This window comes from Mustela putorius, unplaced genomic scaffold (assembly GCF_011764305.1).
Source record: "Mustela putorius furo isolate JIRA1106 unplaced genomic scaffold, ASM1176430v1.1 tig00003901_pilon_pilon_pilon, whole genome shotgun sequence".
NCBI lineage: Eukaryota > Metazoa > Chordata > Mammalia > Carnivora > Mustelidae > Mustela > Mustela putorius.
In genome coordinates this window covers 17396649-17412366 of record NW_025422049.1, presented here as the reverse complement: position 1 = coordinate 17412366, position 15718 = coordinate 17396649, and the positions used below count along the sequence as shown (strand labels likewise).

At 34.6% G+C, this 15718-nt stretch overlaps 1 protein-coding gene and 1 pseudogene across 4 annotated transcripts in view; both read left to right on the top strand.

The window, feature by feature from the left end:
• COL4A5 (collagen type IV alpha 5 chain) overlaps positions 1-15718 on the top strand; it is a 255574-nt gene that overhangs the window by 46345 nt on the left and 193511 nt on the right. The gene's annotated exons all lie outside the window — the stretch shown is intronic.
• Positions 641-2899, top strand: LOC106007466 (annotated as a pseudogene).

Here is a 15718-nt window from a genome sequence, read left to right as displayed (position 1 = left end):
CCCAATCTGTAACTTGTCTTTTCATTTTTTTATTATTATTTTATCTTCTTATGTTTATGTTAGAACAGTACATCATTTGTTTTTGATTTAGTGTTCATGATTCATTGTTTGCATATAATACCCAGTGCTCCATGCAATCCTTGCCCTTCTTCTAAACAGGATCTTTTGCAGAGCAAAAGATTTAAAATTTGATGAAGTCCAATTGTTCAATATCTTCTTTTTATGTGTTGTGCTTATGGTGTCATCTAAGAGCTCTTCGCCTAGCTCTAGATACTAAAGATTTTTTGAAAGTTTTATAGTTTCATTTCTAAGATTTAATTCCATGATTCATTTTTAATTTCTCCAGTACCATTTGTTGAAATGGCCATCTTTTCTCCACTGAAGTGCTCTTTATACTTTCATAAAAAAAAAATCATCTGGGTTTATTTGTGTGGATCTATCTGTTCCTTAGTTCTTTACTCTGTTCCATTGATTTAGGTGTCTGGTATTTTTTTAAAAGATTTTATTTATTTATTTGACAGAGAGAGATCACAAGTAGGCAGAGAATCTGGCAGAGAGAGGGGGAAACAGGCTCCCTGCTGAGGAAAGAGCCCAATGCAGGACTAGATCCCAGGACCCTGACACCATGACCTGAGCTGAAGACAGAGGCTTAACCCACTGAGCCATCCAGGCGCCCCTAGGTGTCTGTTTTTTCACCATTAACATATTGTCTTGATTACTGTAGCTATATAGCAAGCCTTAATATTAAGTAGACTGATTCCTCCCACTTTATTCTTTTTTCTCAAGGTAGTTTTAGGTACTCTAGGGCCTGTGTTATACAAATTTTATAATTAGTTTGTGTCTATAAATCCTTGCTGGAATTTTAATTGGAATTGAACCAAACCTACAGATCAATTAGGGAGAACTGACATATTTAGCATAGAGTCTTCCAATCCATGAGCGTTGTATGGCAATCCATTATTTAGATTTTTTTCTACCCATAATAAGTCTCTTTTGTGTTTTCCTTGTTTTGATGTCAGATGAAAGTTCATACATTAATCTAGATTTCAAATTTTTAGACTTGCTGACAATGATTAAACTCACTAATATTCATTTACTATTAATTTACTTATTAATTCATTCATGCACTCATTCACAATGCAGGTATATTTGTCTTGCTCCATTGCAATTAAGAGATAATATTTTGTTTACAGTACTAATATTGATTTTAAAGGTTATAACCCTGTGAATAAGTGAGAAATTGACTATACTAAAGGAAGGACTTGAATATAGACTAAGGAATTTTTGTAATGATATTTACTGTAAATATTTTTGTCTCTGGTCCAAAATAAATATGGTCTGAGGAGAGGATTACTGACTAGAGGAACAGGATTCATCAGAGGGAGAGTGTATTCTTTGAAAATTTTCTTATTTGGTAGTTTTAAACCCAGAATCAAAAGAAATTGAGGGTATGGAGCGAATCAGGTATGAGAAAGTGACTATTTAGGAGAGAATAGAAATATAAGGGCTGTCCTGGAGATACCCTTTTATGGAGTAATACAAACATTTAGGTAAGTTTATAATTCTTCCTTGATATGTGAGTATCTATTTTACTTGAGTTTTCTTGAGTTAATTGTTCATTCAACAAGTATTTATAGAGCCCCTACTACTTTCTCTGCATTTTGTCTGGACCTGTCAGTATATAGCTGTTAAAAAGACAGTATCCAAAAATCCAGCAGTCATTGGCTCCCTTCTCAGTACCTGCTCCCAGTGGTCCTGAAGGCATGTGGGCCAGGGGCAGCCCCAAAGAACAGGAGTCAGAGGGAGTGCATGTGTGCAGGTCTAAGTGTCTTGGCTGTACACTCGTGAAGAGATTTGGGAGGGGGAGAATGCAAGGATAGGCCCAGGAGCCATGGCATCCAAAGAGAAACAAGCAATGAAAAATCTCAATGTGGAAAATGTCCAGCAGGAAGACAAAAGAGAACAGGGTCCCATGTAGAATGCAAAGGAATCGTGCAGTTGGAGAGGAGGGTGAAGGCCAGAAGCCTTTAGGAAATGTTAGGCTGTGGTGAATGAGACAGCTTGTCTCTAATTTTCAATGAGCTATACCTAACAGGCATATTGACCACAAAGAAGTGGGAGATGATATGGAAAAGTTCATAGGGCAGACAATGGAAATCAGGAGAAAGACTAAGGAGCAACAAATGAGGCATTATAAGTGCTTCCAAACTCCTGAACCTGATAATCATTATGACTTTTGCTTATACCTTGAATCCTAAGATTTTCCCCAAGGTTAATAATATGGCCTCTGCTCTAGAAACTTGTAGTTTTGTGATTAACTTTCTCTATAACCTTTTTGGTATTTCCACTTAGAAGTTTGTAATTAAATATTGTTTTGTTTCAGTGTAAAACTTTCTGTCCAGTAGGACGATTTCACCCAGTTTTAGGGAAAACTATTTTTTTCATAATATGAAATTAATAAAGCAGTTTTAGAAGGAAAAAAAGGTAGGATTCCTGAGTTCATGGAATTTATAATGTAATATGATACATAATATAGCAATAACAGCATTTATAGAATTTTTTCCAGCAGGTAAATGGCATGATAAACTCATTTGAATAGATCTATTTACAGATATTAGTAGCCAGTACAAAAAGGAATACCAAACTTGTATATCAGTTTTCAAGTTACAGGGATATTTCTGATTTTACTGTTTAAGGTTTTGAAATTTACGTATCTGAAGTTATGGATTTGATTGGCAAATGATTTAATTATGGCTTAAATAGGTATTTTCTGAGCCATTAATACACAGCATTTTAAATATATCTGATGACTTGGCAATATATGTCAAAAAGAAGAGCATGGGGTGCTTGGATAGCTCTGTTGGTTAAGTGTCTGACTCTTGATTTCAGCTCAGATCATGATCTCAGGGTCCTAAGATCAAGCCCCAGGCCAGGCACCCTGCTCAGTGGGGGTCTACTTGAGATTTCTCTACCTCTGCTTCTCCCAGCCATGCATGCTCATTCTCTCTCTCTCTCTCTCTCTCTCAAAATAAAATAAAATAAAATAAAATAAAAAGAATCTTTTTAATTAAAAAAAGGAGAGGCATACACAATCTTTGGTATGAGAAATCTGACATAAATAAGTGGCTGATAATGTTAAACATATGACATAAGACATAAGACATCAAGGAGTCTATAGAAGCCTGTGTAAAGTTCATATTAAAATAGATACCCTCTGGAGTGCCTGGATGGCTCAGTTGGTTAAGTAGCTGCCTTTAGCTCAGGCTGTGATCTGCATCAGGCTCCCTGCTCAGTGGAGAGTCACTTTCTTCCTCTCCTCTCTCCCTCCATCTGACCCCTATTCTCGTGCTCTCTCTCTCTCAAATACATAAAATATTTACAAAATAGATATCCTGGAAAGCAAAATAAGTATGCTTCCTGACATGTTACAGTTGAAACCTACTGTAAAATATGTTTCAGATTGAATGGCATGTTAATAAATAGGAATATTAGGAATGATCATATATTTCAAACAATTGATTCTTTTGTACATTTCATTTGTTAAAGTACAACCATTTATTTTTCACTCTTATTTTTTATTTTTAAAAAAGTATTTTACTTATTGGTGTACCTGGGTGGCTCATTCAGTTAAGCATCTCCCTTTGCCTTAGGTCATGATCCTAGGATCCTGGGATTGAGCCCCATATTCGGCTCCCTGCTTAGCAGGGAGCCTTCTTCTTCTTCTCCCCCCTGCTCATGCTCTCTCTTACTTTTGCTCTTTTTCTCTCTCAAATAGATCAATATATTATTTTAATTCAAAAAATATTTTACTTATTTTATTAGAGAGAGAGAACATGAGAGCGCGGGAGTGGAGAGGGGCAAAGGGAGAGGGAAAGAATCTCAAGTTGACTTTGTGCTGAGTGGCAGAGCTGCAGGGGAGGTGCTTAATTCTTGACCTTGAGATTATGACCTGAGCTGAAACCAAGAGTCAAACACCTAATTGACTGAATCACCTAGGCACCCCTAAGTATTTATAATTTGCTCAAACAAATTAATGAATGCAGTGTGATTTGAATCTTTATTTTCAAGATTTTGTTTATTTGAGAGAGAGAGAGAGAGAGAGAGCAACAGAGAGCATGTGTTGGGGGAGGTGCAGAGGGATAGGGAGAAGCAGACTCCCTGCCAATCAGGGAGCCCGATGCTGGGCTTGATCCCAGGACCCTGGGATCATGACCTGAGCTGTGGGATCATGACCTGAGCTGAAGGAAGATGTTTAATGACAGCTACCCAGGCACTCCATGAACCTTTTTTTTTAAAATAAAGATTTTATTTATTTATTTGAGAGAGGGAGAGAGAGCGTAAGCCAGGGGAGGAGCAGAGGGAGAGGGGCAAGTAAAGTCCCCACTGAGCAGGGAGCCCTGGGTTCAATCCCAGGACCCTGAGGTCATGACCTAAGCTGAAGTCAGAAACTTAACAAAGAGCCACCCAGGTACCCTGATTTGTTTGAATCTTGATTGGAGAAACAGTCTGTTTACTTTAGGAAAGTATAGGAATACTCTGGTTATGAGATGCAGATATCCAATATACTCCAAGATATGGATGAGTAGGTTATTGTAGACTACAACTATAGAGCATTCAAGAAGTGAGGCAGAAAAGAGAAGATAAATTGTTTTTGAGCTTCAGGATTCCATATTATCTATTTGTACTTATTTTGTTCTTTTGTTCTCATTCTCATACTTGTTGTTTCCTCTTAATATTGGCTTGCATGTGGCCAACATAGCCTTTGAGGCCATTCTATATCATGACCTCTTGGCTTTATTCCTATTGCTACCTAGGTTAATCTCTTTCTGTTTTCTAGTTCAAATTCATGGGAGGAAATCTAATCAGTCTATTTCGTATGTTTATTTTTTCATGCTGGCCCCCTCTGAGTCTACTGGCCAACCAAAGGATTGATTGTTTTTTAATTACCTTGCTCCTTCCTGTTCTATAATTACCTACAGTCATGCATGGGAATTCTGGATCATGTAGTATAAAACATGACTGCCTGTGGCTGCCCTTTGTAGGGACAGTGGGCAGGACCATTTCATTTAGCAAGGACTTTAGGTTTTACTATGATTAATAATAAAGGGTAATTTATGAAATTTATGAATTTATGATAAGGTATTATTTATTAATAATTTATGAATTTTCTGTATTTATGATAGGGTATTATTAATAAGGGTAGTTTATGAAACTATGCTACTTTTAAGTAGGCTTATTTAGGCCTAAAAGACAGTTTTTAGGAAAACTATCTATTACTGTATTATAGTTATCTGGGATGAAATGTTGATTTGGAGTTTTCTTATTGTTTTTAGGAAGTTGCTGATACCCTAAAGTTTAAATTACACAAATTACTCTTAGAAAAGCAGACAAATTTCAGATCTTTATTTTATATTTATGTATATTTTATAAATATAATAAAATGTAAATTGTTGAACTAATAACTACCATTAGTTCATTATCCAGTTTGAACCTCATTAACTTTACAGAGGTAGCTAATTGGTTTGGTTTATCTATTCAGGCCTGTGTCAACATTTGTGTACATTGAGCCAAAAATACAAATGCAACTGTTCATACCATATGTATAAAACTTTAAAAAATTTTAAACCAAGTTAACAAACTATTAAATAATATAATGTTGTAGTCCCACATTTTGACCTATGCCTTTATAATGAACTGGAAGGTTAGAATCAAGTTTAGAATTCTCAAACTCCTGTTTAACACTGGGATATGATTGCCTTGGGGAATTTGACTCCTAGTCCTTTTCTGGCCTCCTCTTTTGGTATCTGACTCTGTCTTCATGAGGGACCTCACTCTAATATACATTTTCTTCCAGGCTATGTATAGAAGCTCTGTCCATGGTCCCTATCATCAACTTGCTTTGACAACCCTTTGGACCTAACATTAGGCACATAGATAGCAAGATCCTCCCTCCAGAACAATGCTTCAGAGTGGGTCCTGAGAGAGAATTAAGCCATAATACCTCAAGGCATTCATTGGATAAAAATAATAAAATGCTACCAGTCATGTACTGTATTTGAGAGAATGGGCAAAATGGTTATATGAATAATTTTCTTTAGGGTTTAAGAAAGGCTAGTGGGGGGCGCCTGGGTGGCTCAGTGGGTTAAGCCACTGCCTTCGGCTCGGGTCATGATCTCAGGGTCCTGGGATCGAGTCCCACATCGGGCTCTCTGCTCAGCAGGGAGCCTGCTTCCCTCTCTCTCTCTCTCTGCCTGCCTCTCCATCTACTTGTGATTTCTCTCTGTCAAATAAATAAATAAAATCTTTAAAAAAAAAAAAAAGAAAAGAAAGAAAGGCTAGTGGGCTGAGAAAAGGCTGGTGGAGAGTAGACCTGAAGAAAAGTCCTCTGTGGGCTCATGAAAGTGGCTTGGGGATATTTGGGCAGGGAATTTTGAGATCTTGGGTACTCAAACTATGATCTAGAAGGGGGAGGCACAGGCTTCTGGTGGCACAGGCTTCTTCTTTCCCTTTGGCCCTGCAGAATCTTCTCTCCTAGAACTGGGAGGCGCTGAAGAATGGCTAGCATGGGGTCTGCTAAATTATGAGGCCCTCTTTGCCTGTATCAAAGTGTGGTACTTCATCTATTAACTGTTTTTCACATTTTACCTATTCGATGCTATGCTTAATTTTTTTGGATTGAAAATGTGTTTAGGTGTAATCAGGCTTGATTCCAATGAACATGGCAGAGTAGAGAATGCCAGAAATTCATCTTTCCACAAAAGCAGCAAATAAACTAGCAAATATTCTCAGAATCAACTTACTGGCATTCTGAAAACTGATAAAAAATTTACAGCAACCATGCAGATGTTTAATCAAGGAAATAGCAGTTGAATATCAGTAAGAGAGCTTTGTGACAGTTTAATTTACCTAGTCTCCATGCCCTGCTCTATAGTTTGGCAGAAGCTTTGAAGTGGCCTCATTCTTAAAGAATTGTGGTCATTTATTTTGACCAGTTTGGTGGCTCCCTGAAGGACTAGCTCAAAAGACTTGCCCTTATTTTGCCTAACTCAGAACTCTCCCAAGGCCAAGGCAGCTACTTGGGGGGCACTTGTGGAAAACATAAAGGCAAATATATTAACCACTGCCTCCCATGGAAAGGAATAACAAATAAATAATAAGGTCAACTGGAAGTATTTTGGTGTATATCTCTTTGAGACCCTGCTTTTAATTTTTATGAGTACTCAGAAGTGAAATTGCTAAGATCATATAATTCTATTTTTTAATTTTTTTTTTGAGGAACTGCCATACTGTTTTCCGTAGCGGCTACACCATTTTATATTTCCACCAACAGTGTTCAAGGGCTCCAGTTTCTCCACATCCCCACCAAGACATATTTTTTTCATGATAGTCATCCTAATTGGTGTGAGGTGCTGTCTCATTGTGGTTTGTAATTTGCATTTGCCTAATGATCAGTGACGTTGAGAATCTTTTTGAGTACTTTTTGGCCTCTTCTATATCTCCTTTAGAGAAATAGCTATTCAAATCTTTTGTCTTGTTTTTAATCACGTTGTTATTGTTTGTTTTTGAGTTGTAGAAGTTCTTTATATATTCGGGATATTAGTCTCTTACCAGATTTGATGTGCACATATTTTGGTTGCCTTTTCACTTTGTTGATTGGGTCCTTTAATGCACAGAAGCTTTTACATTTGATACAGTCCAGTTTATCTATTTTTATTTTTATTGCCTGTGGCTTTGGTGTCATGTTCAAGAAATATTGCTAAATCCAATGTAATTCACGAAGACCTTCTTTCATGTTTTTTCTAAGAGTCTTTAGAGTTTTAGCTCTTATGTTTAGGTCTTTGGCCCATTTTGAGGTTGTTTTTATTTTTTTAAATGTAATATAGCATTCATCAATAAAGATGAAAAGGAAAGATGGAAATGGTAGAATGGGAGAGATTTAACCTGCTATTTATAGCTAACTGGACAAGTAAAATAGATAAGTAAAATATTTAATACAACTGGAGAAATTCCTGTTTATTAGTAAAATACGCTTTTATAGAGATTGAAAGCTATTTTGAAAGTGTCTGGCCATTTTTGTTGCATTATAACCTATAACTAAATTTTAATTATTGTTCTTTTATTATATATAGAAGCTAAGCTATTTCCTGTGAGCAAATGGATTGATGAGTTTTGCATAAGTATGGAACATCACTGAGTCTTTACAGGATTTGTGGTTCTTTGACTCTGAGTAGGATAGTATGTATAAACTCCTTTCCAGCTAGCACCTTGTTCTGCAGTATTTCTATTTCTTCCAAGTCCAGCTCATTTTTAAAAAGATTTATTTATTTGAGAAAGAGAGTGAGCAAGGGGAAGGGCAGAGGGAGAGAGAGAATCCCAAGCCGATTCCGTGCCGAGCATTGAACTTGACATGCCAGGCTCCATCACAGGACCCTGAGATCATGACCTGAGCCAAAATTAAGAGTTGGACACTTAAGCGATCCAGGCACCCCTAAGCCCAACTCTTAAAGCCTTTCTGTTTCACTTGTACCTTCTGATAAGCATTCTTATTATGTTAAGTATGGTTGACTCTCACTTTTATTTTTATAGAGACAGCATTTTAAAATAGATTTCAAATGGGCCATTTAGTAGCTATTGAAATAGCTATTGAGACTTAGCAATGGGATGAAGGATTTTTAAAAAGGTATCTTTATAAGCAGTAGTAGATGGGAGTTGAGTAAGTGTGCATTTATTTTAGAGATCTTATTCATTAGAAAATAGAGAACAGTAGGGGAAAAGACTCTTGATTTTATTAACAAAATGTACTTCATGCATATAAAGCAATTTGAGTAGAGTCAATTCAGAGGGAAAATGATGTCAAAGAGGAGAGTAACAATTTTACTTCATAAGTTGCTAACTCAAGTAATGAGCATTTAGGAAATATACTGGCATAGCCTATAGATGAGTTAAAGTTTTTTCTTAATTAAGCCTTCTTTGAAAGAATTGGGTTTAGTGACTAGGCTGTTTTTATGTAGTGTTCTTCTGTGTTTGTTTTTATTTACATAGTTCATGTTGGTGAGTGATGTCATCAGTAGAAATCATATGGTAATAGATATGCTGTTGTTTAACTCCAGTTCTGATTTTCTTAAAAAATGAATGTGTATACAATGTAGTTTCTCTGTTATCCAAGGGACCTAATCCTTGGGTCTATATAGCCATCAAATAAAGTACCATATTTCATCAGGGGGAGCTCCCGAAGTGCATAGGGGATTAACCAGCATACATGTGGTTTACTTTATATCTCCAGCATAAAATAACTGATGTAAAGAATAGTATCATGTAAATGTTCTTTAATATTGTAATCAATTTTCACTTTTGTTTGATAGATTAGTATTTTGACAGGAATAGGATAATGATGCCTTGTTTACATTGTGATTTATTTTGATAATTGCCTGATGCTCAGAAAATAATAAAAAAAAGTCTCAAAAAGAAAATAGACTGCAACTATTTAAGCTTATAATACTGATTTATTGCTTTTATAAAATTAATTTAAGCACAGGTTTTATATTTAAAGCTGTATTTGACTGAAGCAATTATAATACTGAACTCTCTATGTAGTTTCACAGAATTTCTCTGCAAATCCAAACAGGTGTAACATGGAGACTGCATAAAAGAAGCTGCTTTAAGGTATAACAGGACCTCTTATTGAATTGCTTGAAATGGTTATTCTAGAAAACAATTCACTTTCTTTTTTTTAAAGATTTTATTTATTTATTTGACAGATAGAGAGCACAAGTAGGCAGAGAGGCAGAAGCAGGCTCCCTGCTGAGCAGAGAGCCAGATGCGGGGCTTGATCTCAGGACCCTGAGATCATGACCTGAGCTGAAGACAGAGGCTTTAACCCACTGAGCCACCCAGGTGCCCCACAATTTTCATACATGGATTTACTTATAGGTCAGCATTTTATATAAGGGATCCTTACGGCAAATGGGTGATAGGAAGGGCAAAATAGGAGGAAAGATCCATAAGTAATGATGTAATCAGTTGTAATTAGTATAGCAGGCAGAAGGTAAGAGGACATTTGGTTCTATTTTGACATGCTAAATCTTTTATAGACAATATTCTAGTTTCAGTACATTTATGCTATCTTCTTAATTTGTGTTTCAGCATTCGATAAGCATATACTTTCAGAAGGACTTTGGTCTGTCATTATAAATTAAACACGTTTTTTCAGATGTGTTGTTCAATGCATTTATAGTATAGATAATGTAGAGAAAGGTTGATGTGGAAATGATTGTTTTTATTAATATTCATCCAATGAGTCACCCACATGTTTTCAAAATGACTTATATGTATTAAGATATATGCATGGCAGATTCTATACTGCAGAAATAATGCTGATTATGTATGTATGTATGTAACATGTCTCCATGTTACACCTGTTTGGATTTTCAGAGAAATTCTGTGAAACTACATAGAGAGTTCACTTAAAATTAAGCTTTTCCATTCTCTCCTTCTGTCTACCGCCACGATTGAATTTCATGTTTTTGGCAATGAGTACTTAGACATTGAGTACATATGTAGACATACAGTTGATGTCTTCAGACTTTGGGTTAGAGCTTAAAACTCTGTTGTGAGTCTTTAAAAAGAGTAAAGGTGGAAGAATCACACTACCTGATACTAAGCGTGCTGTATAGCTACAGTTAGTAAACCTAACTGTGGTAAAGGTGGAAAGGTGGGCACATGAATTAATGAAACAGAAATGAGAATCAGAAAATAGACCTACATAGATACACCCAGCTAATTTTTTTAAAAGATTTTATTTATTTGACAGAGAGAGAGCACAAGTAGGCAGAGAGGCAAGCAGAGAGAGAGAGAGAGAGAAGGAATCAGGCTCCCTGCCGAGCAGAGAGCCCGATGCGGGACTCGATCCCAGAACCCTGAGATCATGACCTGAGCTGAAGGCAGAGGCTTAACCCACTGAGCCACCCAGGTGCCCCACCCAGCTAATTTTTGACACAGAAACAAATGCAGTTCAGTGAAAGAAGGGTAGCTTTTGTAACCAATGATGCTGGAGCAGTTGGATATTCATAGACAAAAAGGTGAACCTTGACCCAAACCTCACACTTTAAAAACAATTAACTCAAATGAATCATAGACATAAATGTAAAAATAAAACTTTAAAACTTTTAGAAAAAAGTAAGAAAATTCTCAGTACCTTGTCCTAGGTAAAGAGTTCTTACGCTTGATACCCAAATGCTAACTGATTTAAAGAAATACTAATAACTTGTTCAGGCTTCATCCAAATTAAAAACATTTGTTCTGTAAAAGTCTTTGCTGAAAGGGTGAAAAGACAAGCTATAGAGTGGGCATAAATATTTGCAAAACACATGTCCATCAAATGATCAGTATCTAAAATATATGAAAAGCTTAAAGTTCATCATTGGAAGGAGACTCTCATTAGAAAAAGGGTAAAAGATACGAACATAAATTCCATGTTAAATGATGTGCAGATTATATCAAATTATGTTTAACATCATGAGCCATTAGGGAAATGCAAATTAAAACCACAAGGAGACACTACATACCTATAAGAATAGGGAGAGGGGCACCTGGGTGTCTCAGTGGGTTAAAGCCTCTGCCTTCAGCTCGGGTCATGATTTCGGGGTCCTGGGATTGAGCCCCACATTGGGCTCTCTGTTCAGCAGGGAGCCTGCTTCCGTTCCTCTCTCTCTGCCTGCCTCTCTGCCTACTTGTGATCTCTGTCTGTCAAATAAATAAATAAAATCTTAAAAAAAAAAGAATAGGGAGAATAGAAGATAGTGACACTACGAAATGCTGACAAGGATGTAGAGAAATGGAATTATTCATATATTATTTCTCCTTTGTAGTGATATTTCATCATGGTTTTAGTTTTCATTTTCTTATAGTTCATGACATTGAATGTCTTTTCATATGCTTATATGTATGACTTCTTTTGTTGTTTTGTGAAGTATCTATTCAAGTCCTTTGCCCAATTTTTAAATTGGGATGTTTATTTACTGCTAACTCTTCAGATTTCTTTATGCTTGGGATACCAGTACTTTGCTTACTGTGTGATTTACAATGTTTTCTCCTAGTCTATAGTTTTTGTTTTTATTCACTTAACAGTGTTGTTCAAGTTAAAAATTTTAAAATTTGATGAATCCAATTAATCATTTTTCTTTTTTTTTTTAAATTTAACTTTATTTTTTTCAGTGTTCCAAGATTCATTGTTTATGTACCATACCCAGTGCTCCATGCAATTGGTGCCTTCCTTAATACCTACTACCAGGCTTACCCAACCCCCCCCCACAAAACCCTCAATTTGTTTCCCAGAGTCCACAGTCTCTCATGCTTCCTCTCCCCCTCCTATTTTTCCCCAACTCACTCCTCCTCTCCTTCTTCCAATGTCCTCCGTGTTATTCCTTGTGCTTTACAAGGAAGTGAAACCATATGATAATTGACTCTGCTTAACTTATTTCACTCAGCATTTTTCTTTTCTCTAGAATATGTTTTCTTTATCATGTCTCTAAGAATTTGTATACGTGTGTAAGACAAATTCTATTTTCTAAGAATTTTTTTTTCCCTAAGAAAGATTTTTTCCTTTATTTTCTTACAAAAACATAATAGGTTTGAAATTTAAATTTAGATATATCATTCATTTTGTGTTAATTTTTATATAAGATTTGGAATTTTATTTAAGGTTCATGTTTTTATGGATTTTCAGTTTGAATACCATTTGTTTTAAAGACCATTCTTTCTCCATTGAATTGCTTTTCTACCTTTGGTAAATATCATTTGACAATAGTTGCATGGTTTTATTTCCTGACATTAATCTATGTGTATATCTCTTCATCAGTACCACTCTGTGTTGATTGCTGTAGCTTTGTCATTAAGTCTTGAAATCCTTTAATGAGTTTCTTCCACTTTATTGTATTAAAAATATTTTAGCTATTCTACTTACTTTGTTTTTCCATATAAATTTTAATACTAACCTTTCTATGTCTACAAAAATTCCTACTATGATTGTGATTGGAATTACATCAAATGTATATATCATTTTGGGTAAAATTGACATCTTACTCTATTGCATCTTTCAATCCACAAACACAATATGAATCTCCATTTATATTGTCTTCAATTTCCCCTATGAGTATTTTATTGCAAAAATGCTAAAAATCATATAAAACTGCTCATATTTTGTTAGATTTATACTAAAATATTTTAAGATTTGTTGGTAGTGATGTTTCTTTTTTCAGTTTCAGTTTTCAATTGTACCTTGTTATCATATAAGAATACTTTTGATTTAAATTGATTTTTGCATGTTAATATTTTATGTTACAACTTGATAAATTCACTTATTAATTCTAGGAGATGTTTTATAGATTCCCTGGGATTTTTTTACATAGAAGATAGTGTAATCTGTGAATCGAGACATTATTATCTCTCCTTTTCCAATATATATGGATTTTATTTTTTTTCTCTAACTACTTTGGCTACTCTGGCTAGGACTTTCAGCTTAGTCTTGAGTGAGAGAGATTCTTCTTTCCAAAAATATTCAGTCCTTCTCCACTACATAGGTATTTTTGTAGGTGCTTTTTATTAGGTTGAAGAATTACTCTAATATTTCTGGCTCATTGCTTTTATTATGAGTATTGAATTTTGTTAAATACTTTTACTACATGATATTTTTATTCTTCAGAGTTAATTTTTAGGATTACATTGATTGATTTTCAAATATTGAACTAGTTATGCATTCCTGAGACATACCCCATTTAGTCCTGATACATTATTCTTTATGTATATTCCTAGCTTCAGTCTGCTAATAGCTTATTGGGGATTCTTGCATTTATTTCATGAGGGATGTAGTTTTCTTTTTTTGTACTTAGTGTGGCTTTGGTGTTAGCCTAATGTTGGCCTCACAAAATGAGCTGTTTATAGCTTAATAAATAATTAATAATTAATTAATAATGTTTATAGAATTTGTCAATGGAACTATCTGGGCTTAGTGATTTTTTTTTTCAGGAGGTATGAACAATGAATTGAATTTCTTTTAATAGTTATAGGACAATTAAAGTTATCTGTTTCATTTGGGGTGAGTTTTGTAATTTGTAGACTTTTACGAATTGGTTCCATTTCATCTACATTTCATCTACATTGTCAAATTTATGAGCATAGAGTTGTTCATAGTGTTCCTTTACTATCATGTTAAGGTCTCTTGGATTTGTAATGATGTCTCCTCTTTTATTTCTGATACTGATAATTTAGGTGTGTTTTTTTTATAGTCACCTTGGCTAGAGGATTATCATTGTATTGATGTTTCCAAAGACCACCAGCATTTGTTTTCATTGATTTTCTCTGTTGTTTTTCTCTTTTCAATTTCATTGATTTCTGTTTTAGTCTTTTCTTTCTGCTTCTTTTGGTTTTTATTTTGCATTTTCTTTTTAATTTCTTAAGTCATAATTTTAGATTTTTATTGATTTGAGAAGTTTTCTCTTTTTTTAAAGAATTTCATTTATTTAAGTTATTGGTAAAACTGACGTGAGGCTTGAACTTACAACCCCTAAATCAAGAGTTTCATGCTCTTCCAACTGAGCCATCCAGGTGCCCCACAACCTTTTTTTCTAATACATGCATTTAATGCTATGAATTTCCCTCTAAGAAGTGTTTTAGCTATATGCCACCCATTTTTGACATGTTGTGTTTTTATTTTCCTTTATTCAAGATATTTTTTACGTTTTTCAAGAACTCTACTTTGACACATAGGTTATTTGGAAGTGTTTTGTTTCATTCCAAATATTGAGGAGTTTGTCAATATCTTTCTGTTTCTGATTTTTATTTAATTGTGTTATGGTTAGATAACTTTGTATGATATTATTTTAAATATATAATTTTTAGTGGCCCAGAGTTGGTTCTGTCTTGGTCACTGTACTGTGTACAATTGAGAAGAATGTGTATCCTGCTACAGTTGAAATATTTTTTAAATATCAAGTTTATAAATATCCTTACTTGATTTCTTCATGTTTGTTCTGTCAATTACTGAGAGAGGACTGAAGTCTAAAAATAAAGTTGTGGATTTCCTCATTTTTCCTTTTAAATCTGTCAAGTTTTGCCTCATGTGTTTTGAACCACTATTGTTAGTTGTGTGCACATTGAAATGTTGTTATGTTCTCTTGGATAATTGATTCCATTATTATTATGTTATGTTCCTCTTTATCTCTGATAATACCTCTTATCCTGGAGACTATGATATCAAAAATTAATATTGCTACTGAAACTTTATTTTTTGATGCAGTCATTCCTTTTTTATTGAGCTGTAATTCACTTACTTAAAACATGAAAATGAATCCTTTTTAGTGTATTCATAGAATGTTGTGCAGTTATAACCACAATCTAATTTTGGAATGTTTTCATTACCCTGTAGGGTAATTTTTAAAACTTTCTTCATCTTTTCAGGATCTTTTTGGATAGTTTAATGTCCTTTGCATTTCCATGTAAGTTTTAGAGTTAGTTTACCCATTTTTATGACAAAGACTCCTAGGATTTTGTTGGGGGTGGAGTTGAATCTATGGATTAATTTTGAGACCATTGATAACAATATTCTGACTCCAATTTAGGAACCTAGCATATATTTCCCTTTATTTAAGGACCTTATAATTTCTCTCAGCAGCGTTTTATTATTTTTTTGTGCAGGTCTTATAGATCTTTCATTAACTTTATC